At 39.0% G+C, this 21,432-nt stretch overlaps 1 protein-coding gene across 24 annotated transcripts in view; it reads left to right on the top strand.

Moving 5' to 3' along the window:
- ZNF334 (zinc finger protein 334) overlaps positions 1 to 21,432 on the top strand; it is a 49,693-nt gene that overhangs the window by 25,182 nt on the left and 3,079 nt on the right. For 22 of the 24 annotated variants that reach the window (XR_010154066.1, XR_010154061.1, XR_010154051.1 and 19 more), the window contains 2 exons: positions 2,471 to 2,610; positions 13,464 to 13,651. The gene's annotated coding sequence lies outside the window, so the exon portion shown is untranslated. Of the gene's footprint in view, positions 1 to 2,470; positions 2,611 to 3,414; positions 3,559 to 13,463; positions 13,652 to 21,432 lie in introns of those variants that run through there. The other 2 variants (XR_010154056.1, XR_010154046.1) reach the window with 1 other exon arrangement.

Below are 21,432 nucleotides of genomic sequence, written 5' to 3'. Positions count from 1 at the left end.
ATCAATAATCACAGTAAATGTAAAAATAAAAACACAAGATTTCACAACCTGAGCACTATTTACCTTTGTATCAGAGAATTCTTTGTTATGGGGGCTGTCGTGTGCATGTAGGATCTTGGCATCCCTGGCTGTTACACCCTAGATGCCAGCAGCATGCCTACATACCCAGTTACTACCACCAAAAAGATTACCCAGACATTGCCAGGTGCCCTTAGAGGGCAAGATCTTCCCTTCTCCCCATTGAGACCCAGTGGTATAAGCACCTCAACGAAAAGGTGGAGATTATCAAGCTTGTATGAGAAAGTAAAACCAAATTATTTGCTAACTAGAAGAAACTCACTTTAGAGACACAATTGGTTAGAAAGTAGACGTTTGGAAAATACATACCATGCTAACAGTTAAAAGAAAGCTAGAGTAGCTATGTTAATATCAGACAAAATACATTTTAGAGTAATAAGTATTTCCAGGGATAAAGAAGTTTATTTCATAAGGATAAGGAATTAACAGAGCATAATTCTAGGTGTTTTTGCACCCACAGAGCTTCAAAATACTTGAAGCAAGATTATCAGTGAAAGAATACACTCCAAGAATACGAAACTAATTTTAAATAAAAGAACCCACTATGATGGATAACTAGAAAACCACACTGCTATAATAAAAAAGAATATTATACTCATCCAGAACAGACAAATACACGAATGGAATAAAAGAAATTTCAGAAGATGATTTCTATAGATGTGTAGTACTGATGGCTTATGTGTAAGGATGGCATCATAAGTCAGTGAGGACAGGATGGATGCTTTGGTGGGTGGTATTGTAAAAACTGGCTCATTGTTCAGAGAAAATGGGGCTGGTTGTCCATTATGCCATATACAAATATAGACAGATTAAAATGTGAATTTTAAGCCCATAATGCTGATAGGAGAATGTCTTTGTGGTCTAGGATGCAGTGGGCTTCTTAAACAACAACAAAAAGACAATAAGCAAATGCTGTAAGTCAAACATGCTATGGATGTGATAAAAAACTAAGGATTTCTGATCAAGAGAAGCCCCAGAGTCAACAGGCAAATGACAGATTGACAGGAGTAATCGTACATTTTAAACCAAAAAATACCTTATATATAACATAAAATATATTCAATTCCACAAAGAAAAGAAAAAAAATTAGAAAATGAGCAAAGAACATGAAAAAGCAATTCAAAAAAGCTGAATAGTGAGTGGATGACGAGAATATCACGTGAGCTTCATCTTGCTATTAGGGAAATGAGAATTAAAACAAGGAGACAAAACTACCAAAATGGAGCCAACTAAAATGCAAATGTTAGCAAGCAGTGGTGAGATGCAGGAAAGACAAGTAATGTGGGTGGAGTGTAAAATTCACAGATGTCCAGAAAGTAATCTGGGTACGTTTTGTCAAACTATTTATAATATGCCCTGTGACCCAGAAAATTGTTATACATTCTAAAGGGAGCATGTGAGATTTGGGTCAGAAGGAATTGTAGAGATTTAGGATTTTTTTCCCCTAAAACTGGCTGTGTGATGGATGCATATTAAAGAATACTATATTGCACTAAAAAGACATGTAGATATAACAAGTAAAGATTTCAGAAACAGCCAAGTAGAAAGGTAAGAAGTGAGATTTGTGCAGCATGCTGTTTAGATAAGAGTGCAGCCATATATAAAATCGTGCATATTTTACAATTAGTATATGCGTTTTTATTTTTTTAGACAGAATTTCACTCTGTTGCCCAGGCTGGAGTGCAGTGACATGATCTTGGCTCACTGTAACCTCTGCCTCCCAGGTTCAAGCGATTCTCCTGCCTCAGCCTCCCAAGTAGCTGGGACTACAGGCATGTGCCACCACACCCAGCTATTTAACAACATAGAAAAGATATTAGACCAGCTGTCTAGCACATAATGACATAATGAATTATAAATGAAGGTTATACAAAATAACGATGGAATCTTGACTAGAGCAACAGTGACAATTGATTGACTCAATTTTTGTATCCAATTTCCAACCCTCCCACTACCACATTGCCAGCCCTAAACAGGATACATGGTTTTATTCAAATATGTGACAAAACAAAGTAAACAGATTTGTGTTCTAAAGCCACAAGGCGGCAGTGGAGAGATCCGAAAAACATCTTGCAGTAAATGTGAAGGTGACTATAACTTCATAGAAAAATGTTCAGAGGTGCATAAAAAATGAAAGTTTAAGGGAGAGAAAAGAAGTATTTTGGGGGTAGGAGAGGAGTTTGGACCAAGTTATTAAGTATTTAAAGAATAAACAGGGTTATTTGGAATTCTTGTGAACAATTCTTATAAAATCTTTAATAAGTGGATTCCAGTCCACTTTCCAAAATGCCCATAGCTTAAATGAATTTGGTATTTTACTCTTTAGATAAAATGATACTCCAGACCGAAATTCATCATCATCTAACCCAGCTTTTTATCCCCTGACTTTTAGGAGCCTATGAATGAGCTGCCTTCCCTGATGTCAGCACTGAAACTCGAGAAACAAGTTTCTCTGAAATCTCTGGATCATCTTACATTCTGGCGAGTTCTACCTTCTGTTAATGAAGGTAGTCGTCTCTTTCCAACTAGATGGTAAATTTGTTTTTCTAATTTGTCATTCTCTAAACTAATAATCTGAAGAGAAAATCAGTCTCTCTCCAGAATTTTCTTAAAAAAAAAAAAAACCTTCTGTGACACTTTTCCGAGCTAACCCATTCATTCATTGTAATCACTGACAAGTTTTTGGACCTATTCAGCTATTCATCCTTTTATCCATTTGGGTAGTAACTTAAATTCCAAACTTTTCCCAGCACACCGTTTACTGTCCTAAGACTAGAATTATAACAAAAAGGGTACAGGGAGAGTGATAAACGTGGGGTAAAGATTCCTTTGGAAACTCATGGACAGAAGCCCAGGGGAAAGCTCTTCTCCTGTCACCTCCTGGTGGGGGTTGGAGGGGGAGTGTCCAGGTTACTCTGAGTTGAGGTGTGAGCTGTGATGACTTCCATCTGCTTGTTACCTGGGCAGGGATCACCTGTCACCTCTCTCTCCATCATCCAGGGCTCCTTCCCTTGCTTCAAAGAGGACATCACGTGTGACTTATAAGTCCAGTTTCCTAAGAAAAATAAATGATCTTGACCATGCTGTGGTTATTACAGAATTTAGACCCACATTTTTAGTGATGAGGAATCTCATTAACATCTCAATCTTCCCAGAACCTCTAAAGCAGTGTTTTTGTATAAAAGACCATCTTCATTTTAAACCATTCCCCAGCTGTTTCTTAGGCATATGACAGCCTCAGACTATAGTTTTGGAGAATGGTGTGATGATTTTGAGGACAGTGGGGAATAGGAAGCTTGTATCATCCCAAGATGAAAATGTCTTCTCTTAACACAGAGCTACGATGCTTTACTGAAGAATATGAAGTTAGAAAATTCAACTGGCATTTTCAGGGAGTTTTGCAGATATTTGCACAGAAGGAGAAAATTCTCCCATGGGCAGTTGTGAACTAACAAGACCTTCCTTACCCAAAGACGCAAGGTATTTACAGTTATCCAGCATCACATCTTTATACAGGTTTCTCTGTTCAGGAGTCAGATGATCCCACTCTTCTGGTGAGAAGACCACGGCCACATCTCTAAATCTCACCAACTCCTGAAATAACAATTTATACTTTATATGTATACATGCCCCCACGTGGCCTCTGGTAGATATCTTTCAAATTGGGCATTCTAGGGAATCACACAGGATATAAGGATACATTAGAATATGTGACCAAAAGCTATAATAGAAAGTGCAGACAATAAAAGTATGATTTACTCTTGTAGAGTTTAGGAAGACAAAATTACTTATCCTCATGATAAAGTAACAGCTAAGGAAACATACATTTGGTGTTCATGCTTGGCTGAGTCAGTGGGGGTAGAGCTACCATCTGTGGGATTATGACCAAATACCTCTAAGTCAGAATCCCACCCAAGCAGAATGATAAGGGAATTCGTCCTGCCTGACTGCATGGGATGGGACATCGGTTTCTTGCTGATTCAGACTGAAACTGGAGCATCAGCTCTTCTTGAGTCTTGAACCTACTGGGTTTTGGACCAGTATTATAAATCAGTCAAAACTAAAGATTTGACAGAGTCTCTCAATATGAACAGTCAAAAGTTCTTTGCAAGTAATACTAGAACCATGTCAGGTCTCCCAAGTATATACATAAATTCAATAGTATCTCCATTAAAAAAATCCATTAAGATTACTTTTATAAACTGTGATAAACAGATACATGATTTTCACACAAGGGAAAAATGTGACAGACTAGTTTTTTACATGAAAAGTTAATGAAGGTCTTGTTCTTGCCAGGGTGCAGAGTCAAGTTGTAGTAATTCAAGTGGGTTAGGAATGTCATCAGCACAGATGAAGAGATCAAAGAAAGAGAGCCCAGAAACAGATGCAAATATGGGAATGTTTACTGCCTAAAAAAGATGACCTGCAAGTCTGTTGGGAAACAATTCAATGAATACTGAGGCAATAACTGAATATCCCTTAGTAGGGGGAGAGCAAGATCCCTCCCTGACTATGAGACTATGTTCCAGATGAAATAAAAGATAATTATTAAAACTATTAAAATGTTAGAAAATGAGGATTTTCAGACTTACAATAGAAAAATGTCTTAAAGACTCAAGTGCCAGATAAAAGAAAATAATAAAATCGACCTTATAAAGGAGAAAAATCTCTGTGAAAAAATAAAAGGGACACAGAAAAAACTTAAATTAGTATGTTGTATAACCAACAAGGAACTAATTCAGAATTTATACAGATCAATAAGAAAAAAAAATAGAAGCTGCAGACTAGACAAATGCCTAAAGTATATGAATGAAAAGTTCACTGAAGAAAGCATACAAATGATCAATAAGTGAACAAACTCTTCTCAGTTAACTGCGCATTATATTAGCAGCAAGTCTTGCTTGTTTTGGCGAGACAGTCACAACATTTAAAACCTGGATACTATCCAGTGTTTTTAAGGGATGGAACCAAGCCATCAATCACACTGATTTGTGGACCTCAAAGTCAGCATAGTACTTTTGAAGCATGACTTGACAGTATCTCACATGGTTAAAGGTGCATGCCCTTGACTCAGAAATTCTAAGTCTAGATAGCTTTCTTAAAGTTTAAGAATATGCAGAGACTTCATGGCAACATTGTGTCTACCACTGAAATACTGCAAACATAGAGATCTATAAACAGGAGAAAGGTCCAAAAACAGGACAATTCACACTGCAGAACACGTTGCAGATGTTGAGAATAAGGGCCATCTATGCGTACTGCTACGGAAACATCTCCAAAATAAATTACAAAACTTAAAAATTTACAGAATATAGACATATTCCCCTGTGTCATTGATGGGCCATGGGAAAGTGGAGATGTTACTTTACATATCTATACACAATAGATCTTTTTTAATTGATATTTTATTGATATAAAAAAAGATCTATTGTGTAAAAAACTAAAGACAGTGGTTGAGTAGGGTTAATGATTAAAAAGGTCTTTAAAAAATTATTCATCTGCATTGTTAAAAAGATCATACATTGATAGATTTCTTATATAATTTGAAAAATTAAAAATTACAGAAGTAAAATTTAACTCAGGTCTGCCTGATTGAGGGATGAAAATGTCTTCACAGACTTCATTTTAAAAGATGTTTTGGTAAATTCGTTTATGATTCAATGGAATTCTAGCTATTATATTTGGACATTGTTATTTGATGCCACAATTAAATCAGCCTGTCCTCTAATGGAAACGTGATCTCCGTCATTTACTCAGTTCTTCTAAATATTGGGCCCTAAATATGTGGATTAGTGAGAGGCTAATGTTTCTTACTGCTGCCATAACAAATTACCACCAACTTCATGGCTTAAAACAACACAAATTTATAATCTTACAGTTGTGGAGTTCAGAAGTACAATATGGGTTAGCAGTGCTGTGTCCCTGCTGCAGGCTCTAGGAAGAATCTGATTCCTCAACTTTTCTAGCTTTCTAGAAACCACCTGCATTCCTTGGCTTGTGGCCAGCCCTATCCTGTCTTCAAAGCCAGCAACATAGCATCCCCCTGCCTGTTTCTTACAGAGACCCAGTGATTACATTTCAGGCCCACCCAGACAACCCAGGAGAAACCCCCCATCTGAAGATCCTCAACTTAATGACACCTGCAAAGTCCCTTTTACCATGTAAGGTAACACATTCACAGCTTCCAGGGACTAGGATGGGGACATTTTGCAATGGGTGGGGGAGATTGTTCATTCTACCACAATGTGTATCTGGCCTTCTATTTTCTTCTGTTTACCCATCAATGTATTATCATTTCTATGTTATTTTAATTAGCATAGTTTGATGTGTTGGATTTTAAGTCTGTCAGGACGAGTGCCCTTTTGTTACCCAGAAATATGGCGGCATCCCTCCACCTTCATCCCATCCACCTGACTGCCTGTGCCCTGCTCCAGCTCTCCCATAGATTTGAGAGCAAGTTAAGCCATTGCTCCCTGCGCTGCCAACACATGCAAGCTGTCCAACTTCAAACTGAACTCACTATCCCCAGGGACTCCTATTCTTCAGCTTAAAAGTTTTCAAACAAATTCATGCCTAGAAGACCTGTGCTAATGACTCCTCTTGGTCAGTCAGTCCTTGAGTAGTTTGTTGAATGAATCCTAAATCTTGGGTCAGTCGTTGAGCAGTTTGTTGAATGAATACTAAATCTTGGGTCAGACCTTGAGCAGTTTGTTGAATGAATACTAAATCTTGGGTCACTAAAGAAAGCTTCTGGGTTATTTAGGTCCCCTCTGTTGCCTCTCTGACTGTCACCTCATCACCAGAATGGGGAGCTGCATCCTTGTGGAACAAATGCAAAATGTCTTTAGCCCTGTAAATTGGTATTTTAGGAAGGAAATCAGAAGTAAGCAGTTCACCTGTGATATCACCTCTAGAAATGACCGAGCCATTTTCCTTTTCATTCTTCACCTCCTGTTCTCAGGGAACACAGACTCCTGAGAAGCCACACCTTAAAATTGAGGACAGAAGCATGTGAGAACAGGTACTCCAACCCCTACCCCCAACCACACACACAGAGGAAACCAGGAATCCATAACAGCGTACCAACCTTGGCTTTCAGGTTCTTTCTCCTCCTGGGCCCTCAAGAGAGCCCACGGGTATGCCGCAGCAGCTGGGATTTTGGATACTGGGGTCTCTCCCTATGTGTCAAAGTGTGAGACTCTACTTTCCATTTCTGCCTTGAACAAAACTTTCCCTGCCACCCAGTGAAACAGAGCTTGAACTCACCTTCTCAGAAAGATCAACTCTGATACAGCTAGTAAGCCCAGCATGCATCTGAGCCTACCTATATGGAACTTAGATCATCACACCCAGAACCTTCTCATTTCCTAATCAAGCCCAGCTCACTACCTGCAGGATTCAGCTCTTTTGGTCCTGATTATAGTGGGAACAGGAAGGACTGGGGAATGCAGGATTGTCACATCAAGGCTTAGGCTGAAAATTCCCCAGTGCTCTTTATTCATGCCTCCTATGTACCCCAGGAATGATGTCATATAACACACACCCAGATAGGCTTGTGCCACTCTTTCCACTTCAATCTCTGAGATAAGGGGCCTCACCTGGTGCCTCCCACCCCCATGAGGCAGCTGCATGGAGGAGGAGAGGCAGTTTGGCGCTTTCAGCAGCGGGACGGCGTAAAGTAACATCTCCACTTTCCCATGGCCCATCAGTGACATGGGGGAATCCAGTGTGTGCTGCTTGTCCCAGAAAGGGGTTGGGAATGATAGGAGGGTATGGAAAGCAGAACAATTGCCCCCCAAACATGTCCACATCCTAACCCCCAGAACCTGTGAGTATGTGACCTTACTTGGCAAACGTGTGATTAATAATTGTGAACAAAAAACCCAAACTCTGTAAAATATTTAAAGGAGTTTATTCTAAGCCAATATGAGTGACCATGGCTCCAGGAAGAGCCTCGGGGTCCTGAGAAAGGGTGCCCAAGGAGGTCAGATTACAGTTTGGTTTTATATAGTTTAGGGAGACAAGTTACAGGCAAAGACATAGATCAATACATGTAAGGAATATATTGATTTGGCCTGGAAAGGTGAGACATCTCAAAGAGTGGGGGAGCTTACAGGTCATAGATGGATTCAAAAATTATCTGATTGGCAATTGTTTGAAAGAGTTAAACTATTTGAAATCAGTAGAAAGAAATGCTTTAGTTAAGGTAAGTGGGTGGGGAGAGTTGTGGAAGCCAAGGTTCTTATTATGTAGATGAAGCCTCCAGGTAGCAGGCTTCAGCAGGAATAGATGGTAAATGTGTCTTTTCATACCTTAAAGGTGTCAGACTCTTAGTTAATCTCTCCTAGATCCCAGAAAGACTGGGCTGCATTAATGGAGGTTCTCTACAGATGTAGAATTTTCCCCACACAAGACAGCTTTGCAGGGCCATTTCAAAGTGTCAGAGAAATGTATTTTGGGGTAAAATACTTTGATTTCCTTCAGGGTCTGATATCTGTCATGTGATGCTACACTAGAGTCAGGATGGAATTTGATGTCTTATTGCCACAGAGTCTGTTTTGTCAGTCTTGTGATCTCTATTTTAGTGTTAATGCTGGTCAGTTGTGCTGAACTCCAAAAGGGAGAGGGTATAACGAGGTGTGTCCAACCTCCCTTCCCATCATGATTGTGAATTTCATTTTTCAGGTTTCTCTTGGCTCTGTTCAGTCTGTTGGGGGACCTGGGATTTTTGTTTTGGCTTACAGAATCCTGAGTTGGGACAATTATCCTGGATTATCCGGGTGGGTCTGATATAATCAAAAGGGTCCTTAAAAGAGGGAGGCAAGAAAATCAGATAATAAAAGACAGGTAGGAGCCTCCAGAAGCAAGAAAAGGCAAGGAGACAGGTTCCCCCCTAGAGCCTTCAGAAAGAGCACAGTCTCTCCAGCACCTTGATTTTAGCCCCATGAGACCTGCTTTGGACTTCTAACCTCCAGACCTCTAAGAAAAGTTTTTATTTTGAGCCACTAAGTTTGCAGGCATTTGTTCCAGCAGCAATAAATAACTGATACAGAGGGCCAGAGACTGAGGGTGGCCAGGGATGGGGTGAGGTGAGCACAGGGTGAGGACATCTGGACCAGAGGCCTTGTAGGAGGACAGTGGGCCCAGATGCTCACTTGCATCCAAAGGCCAGGGGGACCAAATGACCCCAGCAGGGGATGCAGCAGGACTGAAGCCTAAACCAAAGACCCAACGGGGTGAAATGCCCCTACAGAAGCCAGCAGGGCCCAGCCACCAGCACCCAGACCTGACACATATTCCCTTGCTCCTTCATTTTTTGTTAAGTGTTCCCCTGCACAAAGACTATGTAAACCAAAAATAAAATTCTAAGCCCTCCAACCACTGCAATGGACCCCTCCTCTCAGCAAAGTAAATTCCGAAGTTAACCTGAAAAACTAGTTCAGGCCATGATGGGAAGTGGGGTCGGACATGCCTCATTATACCCTCCTCCCTTTTGAAATTACTGAGAGAACAGACTCTCTAAGTCTGATAAGAAGAATTTATAATGTATTCTCTCTAAAGCCAGCTACCTGGAGACTTTGCCTGCATGATAAAAACTTGGTCTTCACAACCCCTTAGCCCAGACGTTCCTTTCCATTGATTCTAAGTCTTTAGGTAATAACTTAATCCTTTCAACCAATTGCCAGTCAGAAAGTGTTTGAATCTGCTTATGACCTGGAAGCCCTTGCCTTCCAGTTGTCCCACCTTTCCAGACTGAACCAATGTACATCTTTTTTGTACTGATTGTCTTTTGTGTCCCTAAAATGTATAAAACCAAGTTGTAGCCTGACCACCTTAGGCACATGTGTTTGGGATCTCCTGAAGGCTGTGTTGTGGGCCATTGGTCACTCATATTTGGCTCAGAATAAATCTCTTCAAATATTTTACAGGGTTTGACTCTTTTCATTGACAACTATAATTCTGAGACAAAATCAGAGGAAAGGGAGAGAGAGTGCTTGAGAGGAGAGAATGTACCAGAGAGCACATGTGAATGTTGAAATCAGATAATTTAATTTCTCAATCAAATGACTATTTCAGAATAGTCTGTTTTAAACATGAAGATGTGAAATGACCTTGGAGTGGTATGATTATGTTTTCTACCATCATTTGTAGCCCAGTTATACCGAAAGATATTTACATTTTTGCATACACTGTGGCTATTTTAGCAAGCTGCAGGAAGATACTGAGTGCTAAGCATGTCCATATTCATGATCTCATTAACTGACACAGCCACCCTAGAGGGAATTATTCTATTGCAATCTTCTTATTTTGGGGTTGAGAAAAGGGAGGATTAGAAAAATAAGCAATTTTGCCCACAGTAACACAGCTGGTGAGGGATAGCACTGAGCTCCATCCTCAGATCCATCTAACTCTAAAAGACCAGGCTCTCGGCCAGCCATGGTGGCTCATACCTGTAATCCTAGCACTTTACAGGGCTGAGGCAGGAGGATTTCCTGAGGCCAGAAGTCTGAGACCATCCTGGGCAACATAGCAAGACCTTGTCTCTACAAACACTTTTAAAATTCCAGGTATGGTGGCATGTGCCTATAGTCCAGGCTACTTGGGAGGCTGAGGTGAGAAGATCACTTGAGCCCCACCATTTGAGGCAGCAGTGAGCTATGATCACATCACTGCACTCCAGCCTGGGCAATAAAGCAAGATCCTGTCGCGTGAAAAACAAAAAACAAAAAACAGGCTGTTAGGCTCTTTGATGACATAAACCTAGCCAAGTGTGGATTCCTAAAAAGGTGCCTTCCTCACCTGCTGCATTTACTTATCCAGCCTCATCAACCACCAATTCCCTGTACTCTCCTATTTTTCACATTTTAATCTGTGCAATTATCTTTATGTTATTCTCTCTCCTAGACTCTGTTTATGGAAGCAGAAGCTGTACCTTTTATCTCTTTGTATTCAAAGCCTTTAGCTCTAGTGTCCAGCACTTAATATGCTGGAAAACAGGCATTATTTTGAGAGTCTCCTATCACGCATCCACTGTACCAGCATGAATTATTTTATTTCAGTATCTTGAAATCCCATCGGTGTATGGGATTATTTTATTATCTCATTTCAATGAGTAGAAAATGCAAACATTATTTTTCTAAGATCACATGGTGAGACCGTTTGAGTCCTGATAGGATATATCCCAAAGTTGTCTGAACCCAGGACTGGACATCTTAACATTGCCGTAAAATTCTCCATCATTATAACTATGGAAAGGCAGAAACCATAATAAATGCTTAATATAAACAAGCTTTATCAGCTTGGATAGTCGCCTAACCTTTATGTGACTCATCTTTAAAATGAAGGCATTGGGTTCTTTCACACTTTTTTGTCAGCAGCATAATACAAGTATATCTGAGGTTCTGCAGGTATAACCTGAGACTGCACATATAAAAAAGAAAGACATTAAATCTAACTTCTATTTTGTATAATTGACATTTGTATTGAGATAATTGTAGGTTGACATGCAGTTGCAAGAAAAAATAGAGCCCTCATATACCCTTTACCCAGTTTTTCCTAATGGTAACATCTTGCAAAATGATAGTACAATATCAAAACCAGGATATTGAGGTTGATAAAATTCTCCGATCTTATTCATATTTCCTTAGCTTTACTTCATTTGTATGTGTGTGTTAATTCTATACAGTTTTATCACGTGTAGGTTCTAGTATTCACCACCATTGTCATGTTACAGAACACTGTCATCACCTCCAGGATCTCTGGTGTTACCCACATTTACTTCTTCAATAACCACACCCACTGCCTCCCCAGCATCTCTCCTGTCCCAAGTAACTACTAATCTCTTCTCCATTTCTAAAATATTATCGTTTCAAGAATGTTATATAAATATTATCATGCAGTATATAACTTCTGGGATTGGTTTTTATCATCAACATAATTCCCTGGAGATTCATCCAAGTCACTATATGTATTGATAATTTGCTTCTTGTTATTGCTGAGTAGTATTCCGTGGTTTGGATGTATGCCATTTGTTTAATGATTTGCCCTTGAAAGACGTCTGAGCTGCTTCCTGTTTGGGGCTATTACAAATGAAGCTACTATGAAAATTAGTGTATAGGTTCTTGTGCTAACATATGTTTTTATTTTCTGGGATAAATGCCCATTAGTAAAATTGCCAGGTTGTAGAGGAATTGCACATAAGAAACTGCCAAACTATTTTCCAGAGTGATTGTACCATTTTACATTCCCACCAGCAATGTATGAGTGATCCAGTCTCACCACATCCTTGCCAGCATTTAGTGGTGTTACTGTTTTTTATTTTAGCCATTTTGATAGGCGTGTAGTGATATCACACTGTGGTTTTAATTTGCATTTCCTTACTGGCTAATGATGTTGAACACTTTTCATGTGCTTATTTTCCATCTGTATATCCTTGTCATTGAAATGTCCTTTCATGTCTTTTTCCCACTTTCTAATTGGATTTTTTTTTCTTTTTTTGCTGTTGAGTTTCGAGAGGTCTTTGTATATATTAGATACCAACCCTTCGTCAAATGTGTAGTTTGTAAATATGTTCTCCCACTTGGTAGTTTGTCATTTCATTCTCTTCACTTGTCTTTCACAGAGCAAAAGTTTTTAATTTTGATGAGGTCTAATTTATAAATATCTTCTTTTATGGATCATGTTTTTGTTTCCAGTCTAAAGATTTTTATTTTTTCCTAAAAGTTTTATAGTTTTACATTTATGTCCATGATTCATTTTGAGTTCGTTTTTGTATAAAATTTGAGGTTTAAGTCAAGGTTTGGTTTTTTATGTCTATGGATGCCCAATTGCTCCAGCACCATTTGTTGAAAAGGTTAGTTTTTATTTTTAAAATGAATGATTTTGTGATTTACTCCATATTTATATTTTTCATAGAATAGTAATGGCTTTTATTATGTGACATTAAGTACAATTTATCCTCCAAGGAGATATGCCAAGTAAATCCTGTGGTTTCCTTTACTTGTTGGAATAGACCCACAGTTTCCTTAGGGCATGTAAATCACAGGGTGAGAATAAGTACTGGATGATACTGGAAGTTCCTGTCAACTTTGATAATCTATCTGTGCCTCTGTTTCTGTTCCTTTCTGTCCCTTCACCCCCTCTTCTCTTCTCTCTGTCTCTCTCACTAAACTACCATTTATTGATGGGGGTTACCATAGCTCCTAATTTAACCAAGGTGATAGAAGCTTATGCCAATTGGTGAAATTATTTGCACCCTGATTTGCCCCCAAAGAGCAATACATTATGCAATTATTGTATCTATTGAAGACTTTGTCTGTTTAGCATTTTGGTCTTTATACTTCACATACTTTACACTTAGTCTTAACAATAATTCTTTGTTCTAGATTTGCTTTAGCCCCAACATGCAAAGGGAGAATTTGAGCAAAAAGACTTCAAGGCATCTTGCAGAGGTGGTAGGCCTCTATATAAGACTTTAAACTCCTACAGATGTGGATTTGGATCAGCATGATCTAATTATTCCAGCTATTGACTCCTCATCAATCTACATGGTGGCCATACATTCTGGATATAGGTGAGTATATAAATATATATAATTGTTTACTGATGTTACAATATATTCAAATTCTTCTCCCTAGTTAGCAATGTGTGGTTCAGTGTGCTTTGACTCTGATTTCCATTTTTTTTTTTTTTGAGATACGGTCTCACTCTGTTGCCCCAGCTGGAGTGCAGTGGCATGGTCTTGGCTCACTGCAACCTCCACTTCCCACCTCCCGGGTTCAAGTGATTCTCCTGCCTCAGCCTCCCAAGTAGCTGGGATTACAGGCACATGCCACCACACTCAGCTAATTTTTGTATTTTTAGTAGAGATGGGGTTTCGCCATGTCAGCCAGGCTGGTCTCGAATTCCTGACCTCGTGATCCACCCGCCTCAGCCTCCCAAAGTGCTGGGATTACGGGCGTGAGCCACAGCGCCCGGCCTTGACTCTGATTTTCACAAGACTCACCAGTGCATTTAGCATCCCTCAGAAGAAGTAATTGATGAGCTTAAGATCTGGAGAATGCACAGCCAATTCCACGTGGCCATATCACCCAATCCATCTTTGAAAATTAATCATCAAACCAGTCCCTCTGCATTCTGGCATAATGGGGTCACATACAATCCCAATATACAATCACATACAATCTCACTTTGGGTGACCTTCCCCTACCCTGTCAAGTGCAGGTATTAATTGATTATAAAACATGCTCACATAAAGTAAATATTTACTCATGTTTCCCAACTTTATAGCCACCCTGTACATTTGTAACTGGTTTGTCTTCCTCACTAGAATGTACACTCCATGAGGGAGCAGGATTTGTCTATCTTGTTCATTGACGAATAAATCCTTAGCAGCTAGGAGTCTGTATTTAGATAATATGTTCTCCATTTTTAAATGCATGATTAAAATCTGGGAAAGTGAGGAAAGGAGGGGATGAAGAATAAATGATCTTGAATGGGATTGTTATCAAACTGAAGGAAATAAAAGGATAGTTTGAACTGAATCATAAGAAAGAACTGTCTATCAAGGTATAGTTAGAGCAGTTCTTAAGGAGAAGTTTATCATCTTACATGCATACAACTGAAAAGAATACAAGAAAAAATTAATAATGAAGCACTTATCTCAAGATGTTGGAACAGCAAAACAAAGTATAAACAAAGAAATACCAAATAGCAATCTGAAATAGAAACCATACAATGCAAGGAAGCAACAAAGTCAAAATTCAGTTATTAAAAAGACTAATAAAATTAACACTAATGAAACTTACTTAGAACAGAAAAGGTACAAATAATGAATATTGGAATACGAGGGTAGCCTAATAAACAGAAGAAATGAATCTTTTCAAATAAAAATAAGATTTACAAATGATGCATACATTTAAAATGTTATAAAAGAGAGGGATGAACAATTTATGCCAATAAAAGTGGACCAAATAGATAAACTTTTAGAAAATAAAAGTTACTAAAATTGACTAACTGATCCAGAAAGAAATAGAAAATATGAATAGGTCTACAACTACCAAAAGAATTAAATCAGTTGCTTAGGCTGAGGTGTCAACCCCGACTTCTCTGTTTCTAATATATCCACATCTAGTAATCAACAAATCCTGTCAGATTACCTGCCAAATATATTAAGAATTTGACCTCTTCCCATGATTTCACTGACACAACTCTGGTCCAAGCCACCATCGTCTCTCATCTGGATTACTGCTTCTACCCTTGCCCCCGTGCAGTCAGGGCAATCCCTGCCCTTAAGACAGAGTCACTCACTGCTCTTAAGTATTCTGGTGGCCCCCACGTGACCCAGATTAAAAGCCTAAATCTTCACTCTTCCTTATGAGACCCTACCTACTTGACCTATTCTCCTGTTAACCCTTTATCCCTCTTCTTTTTCAGCTTCAGTAGCTTTCTTACCAATCCTTGAACACAAGGAGCTATTTAGGCTGTCCTAGAGTTTTTGCACTTTGTGATTTCTCTGCCTGGGAGACCCTTCCTCCTGGAATCCACATGGCTATTTTTCTGGCTTTCTTAAAATATCGACTTAAAAGCTATCTTCTCAGGCCTTCCTTGGCCACTCAGTCTAAAATGTTAACCTCCTGCCATTTCATATTTCTTCTCCCTACTGTATATGTTTTTCTCTACTACACATCACCATTTAACTTACTATGTATTTTATTTATTGATATGGTTTATTATCTGTTTCCTCATTAGAATGGGGAACTTTATAAGGGGAGAGCTTTTTGCATATGTTCACTGCTGTCTCCTCAGGGTCTAGAACAGCAAGGAGGCCACCATAGCTGGACCATATTCAGCAAGGGGTGGAGTAGCAGGGGAGAAAGTCAAAAGAGTTAACAGGAAACAGATCATTTAGGGCCTCATAAGTCAAAGTGAGGACTTTGGCTATTATGCTAGAAAGACATGAGTGGACACTTGGAGGGCTTAGGAAAACTGAAGACCTAAATAAATGTAGTGATTACTATGTCCATGAATTAGAAAACTAAATATTGTAAAGATGTCAAGATTTGACAAGTTAATTGATAAATTCAATGCAATCCCTGTCAAAATCCTAGCAAGCTTTTTTGTGGAAATTGATGTTAACATTACAATGTACCTAGAAATGCAAATGGCCAAGAATAGCCCAGCCAATCTTGAAGAACAAAGTTAAGAGACTTATACTACCAGATATTAAGACTTATTTTAAAATTACAGTAATTAAGTATGGTGTTGGCATAAGAACAGATAATTAAAGGAAAGAAACAAAATATAGAACCCAGAAATAAACCTATATAGCTTATGAAAAAAGCCATACTGCAGAGCAGTGGGGAAGGAATGATCTTTTCAATAGATGGTGTTGAGTCATGTGGGAAATTATATGAGAAAGAAAGAAATCTACCTTTCACCGTATACTTCAATAAATCCCATGTGAATTTATGTCTAATTGTGAAAAGTAAAACAAAGCATTAGGTGATATAATGGGACAATATTTTCATGAATTTGAAGTAGGAAAAGGTGTCTTAAATAGGACAAAACCACATTAACCAGAAAGGAAAAGATTGATAAATTTGACTACATTAAAATTAAGAACTCCTGTTCCTCAAAAGACACCATTAAAAGAGTGAAAGAGGCAAGCCAAAGAATGGAAGAAGGTATTGGCAATAAATATACCTGACACAGTATTCTTATACTGTATATACACAAAACCTTTTTGAATTGATAGCAGACAACCCAATTTTAAAAATGGGCAAAATAGTTGAACAGGCACGTCACACACACCCAATATCAAGATGGACAATAGATATAGAAAAGGTGCTCAGCCTCATCAGTAATTGTGAGAAATCGAATCCCAAAATGACATAGTACCACACAACCACCTAAAATTAAAAGGATTGGCTAAAACTAAAATGATTGACAATACCAAGTTTTGGCAAGAATGTGGAACAACTGGAATCACACACATTGTTGGTGAAGAGTGTATTTTTACAATTTCCAGAAAGAAAATATTTTAGCATTATCTACTAAAATTGAAGATATCTGTACCCTATAACTTAGCAATTACAGTCTTAGGTAATATCTTATGGAAATTCATGCTTTTGTTCACCAGAATTTGTGTACAAGAATGTTCATAGCAGCACTATAATGTCTATAAACTGGAAAAATTCAAACATCCATTAGAAGTAGAATGGATAATTATATGGCAGTATACTCATATACTGTAATATTGTACAGTAATAAAAATAACATGCTAAACATGATAGCATGAACAAATGTCACAAACATAGACACAAGGGAACTTATAAAGTGTTTTTCCATTTATCTGGACTTCAAGTAACAGGCAAAGCTAAAATAGAGTGTTTACAGATGCGTAAAATGGAGTGTTTATGAATGCATGCTTGGGTGGTTAAAGTGTAAAGAAGAGATAGAATATAATTAGCATAAAAATATAGTGTTTATCTTTGGACCTGTCTCAACCCACTCTGTCCCTCGCGTTCCTCTCTGATAAAATGGCTACAGTGATTCCCACCTGCAGTATACCTTGAGATTGTGTTCTAGACTCCATTGGCCATAAGGCATCCCTCCTGCCTCTCCCACAGAAAGCCTCACATCTCAGGGTAGTTTCCTTCAGCTGAAATCACTAGCAATTTGGTGACCTCAATGGAGCACACAAAGGAAGGAGACAACCAAGACCTGGAATCAGTGCTTGCTTCACTTGAAGGGCCATTTGGGTGGAAGGCAAGGTAGGAGGAGGAAAGATGGAGCCAATAAGGGGTGGTGGGAGATCTCCTAGTGGGAGGGAATTGGCAGCCAGCCAGGGGACCTAGGCTTCAGCCTCAGCTCATAAAAATTATTGTAGGGCCTTGAAAAACTCACTGTCCCTCTTTGGCCCTAGTTTCTTTCTCTGTAAAATGAGAGAAGTTAAAATTAACTGTCTTTTATGGAGCACCTATTTTTTATTAGGTGGGTATTGTCCTAGGAGCTCTGGGAGCTCTACTATTTTAAATACAAAAGCCTGAGTGGGATGAATCTTGTCCCTATTTTAAGGGTAGCAATTGTGAGGATGAGATATGAGAAGTCACCAGCCAAGGGAAAAGACAGCTTAGAATTCTCCAACCCATTCATAATATGGTTAAGCAAGTGTGGTACTGTAGTGTGATGGGTCCCCCATCAGTTTGCTTAAGGGTGTATGTCTGCTGCCTGAACCCTGAAGGCGAGCCAATGAGCCAAGGTCATGGTGCCCAGCCAAGGAGCAGGTGTCCCTGTGAACCCAAGCATCCCAGAGAGTATCTAAGAATCTACAAGAAAACAGTCTCATTGCACACACAGTCGGCAAAGAGCCAGAAAATTTGCTTAAAAGTAGCTTAGGGGCCAGGTGCAGTGGCACACGTCTGTAATCCCAGCACTTTGGGAGGCTGAAGTGGGCGGATCACGAGGTCAGGAGATCGAGACCATCCTGGCTAACATGGTGTAACCCTGTCTCTACTAAAAAATACAAAAAAAATAGCCCAGTGTGGTGGTGGGCACCTGTAGTCTCAGCTACTCAGGAGGCTGAGGCAGGAGAATGGCGTGAACCTGGGAGGCGGAGCTTGCAGTGAGCCAAGATCACTCCACTGCACTCCAGCCTGGGCGACAGAGCGAGACTCCGTCTGAAAAAAAAAAAAAAAAAAAGGAGCATAGGGCTGGGAGGCGGGGTGGATCTCTAAAGGTGTCCTGCTACCGTCCGGGAGTGCCTCATATGTAAGTCCTGATAAACTCATCTACTTGCCAAACTGGACTTGCCTAACTCATTTTTTGGTCTCTTGGCTCCCTCCCAGTTTTGGGGATAGTTTTCAATTATGATTCTGGGTTTTTCTTATTACAGGTATAGTGTTGTCTACTGATACCATTATTTTCACATGGTCAGTTTTTAATTATATATCAAATAAAGTGAGTACATGTTTTTGTTGATAAAAAAGTAAAATATTAGCAATAAGTCCCATTTAAGTTGATCATCTCTAGAGAAATCAGTACTGTCATTAGGTCAGCGTGTATTGTTCTTGACTTTCTTTCCAAGTATTTACATCTATACATTTCAAATGAAACTATAGAAAATACCTAGTACAGTGCCACCTATAGTACAGGAATTTCAATTATACAAATTTGAAATGATACCAAAGAATGATCATATTAATAATTATGTCTCATATTGAGGTAGGAGGTGAGATTCGACTCCAGAGGCAGGTCAGACTGCAGACCATGTTAAAGACTAGCTAAAACAGGGAAGAAGCAAAAGCCCCTCTCCATAAGACATGCCCACCCGTGAGTGCCATGTCAGTTTACCGTTGCCATGGCAACACTGGAAGTTACAGCCTCTTTCCATGGCAACAGCCTGACAACCTGGAGATTACCACCCTTTTTCTAAATATCTCTGCATAATCTGCCTGTTAATTTGCATATATTTAAAAGTGGGTATAGGCCCGGGGGTGTAGCTCACGCCCGTAATCCCAGCACTTACGGAGGCTGAGGCGGGTGAATCACCTGAGGTCAGGAGTTCAAGACCAGCCTGGCCAACATGGTGAAACCCTGTCTCTACAAAAATACCAAAAAAAAAAAAAAATTAGCCAGGCATGATGGCGGGTGCCTGTAATCTCAGCTACTCAGGAGGCTGAGGTGGGAGAATCACTTGAACCTGGGGGTTGAGGTTGCAGTGAGCCGAGGTTGCACCGTTGCACTCCAGCCTGGGCGACAGAGCGAGACTCCGTCTCAAAAAAAAAAAAATGTGGGTGTAAACACAACTGCAGAAGTGTCCCTGAGCTGCTACTCTGGACACCCCACCTATCGGGGTGCCCCACTCTACAAGCAGTATTTCTGCTGCTGTTGTGCACCGCCACCTCAGTAAAAGTTACTGTCCAACACCACCAGGTCACCAAAAACCGTCCCAGGCTAAGCCCTAATCTGGGGGCTTGCCTGCCCTACATCAATATTAGGTACAAATTTCAATATCATACAGATCTCCCAAAGTTTCCAAAATTTGTGAGGAGTCATATCACTTATAAGCAGTAAAGAACACTAATTGTTCTTTGGTTATGTCAGTAACACTTGACCATATCACTTTAGCATTAAAAACTAAAATAGACCCATTTAACAATCAAATCCATGACTACTAGTGTCCTGTGATGAACACATTGTTACTAATGCTTTAGAATATTCTAAATGATTATGTAACGTGGATCGCTAACATTTGCTTTTATTAAAATGTTAAGTATTTTAATTACTACACCAGTCTCATCCAAATATTCATTAAATAGTAGAGCTTTTAGAGGGTTTTTAAAAAATTCATGAAGATCAATTACTTTGAAGTGGAAATTAGATGTTATAAGATACTACAAAACCGCTTAGACAAACACCACAATGCACTGTGCAGTTAATTTAGTGGAGAAGACTCAATACAACATCAGAACTAAAGCTGAGAAAATTAAAAAGGCAGCATTAGCGTACATATATTCCACAAAGGATGTAAATCTATGCCCCTGAGAATGCCTCCTCTCCATTCCATGTCTACTCCTAGGGGGATATTAGTGTTGAATGACACAGGTTTTGAATTTTCCTAGGCCTTTTGTAAACACAATCCTGGCATAGACTGTACTATTGTTACGTGTGAGGGTGAAGCAGATTTTTAATTTTTCTTCTGGTTCAATTTTTTTCCCTGTATTTGGTATTTACATATATTTTAAACCCTTAGGAAATACGTGTTATTTTTCCAAAAAAATGCCTTATTTTTGTGTGTAAAGTGCATTTTATTTAAAAATATTGTAAACTCCAGCCATATCATTTAGAATATCCCTACATTGTATATTTTTTCTTTTATATTCTTGCCAGCAGGAAGACACCTGCATTATAATTTTTAATGGGTACCTAACATCTCACCTTATAGATTCCTACAAGTTATTTTATCCTTTTTTCACATTTAGATTTTTTACAGTGTATTGCTGTTAACATGAACTGTGAGAAATAGACCTACACACATATTTTGGACAACTATTTCCTTAGGTCACATTAACAGAAATAGAATTACTCTATTAAAGTGCATGCTCATTTTAAATCTTGGTGTGGAGTGGTCTCCCACAAACATGATTTGTTTTAGAAATTATATTCAAAAAAGTTATGAGAATTAACATTTTCCCAAACTGATACCCATCCTAGATATCATTTTTCTTTATAATCTGCCAACTTTATTTAAAGGCCAAAAAGTGTATTTAAACATTTACATTTTTGGCCAGTTGTAGTGGCTCATGCCTGTAATCCCAGCACTTTGGGAGGCTGAGGTGGACAGATCACCTG

This window comes from Pan troglodytes, chromosome 21 (genome assembly GCF_028858775.2).
Source record: "Pan troglodytes isolate AG18354 chromosome 21, NHGRI_mPanTro3-v2.0_pri, whole genome shotgun sequence".
Classification (NCBI taxonomy): domain Eukaryota; kingdom Metazoa; phylum Chordata; class Mammalia; order Primates; family Hominidae; genus Pan; species Pan troglodytes.
Note: the sequence above shows the minus strand (reverse complement) of the source record. Positions and strands in the feature narration are given on the sequence as shown.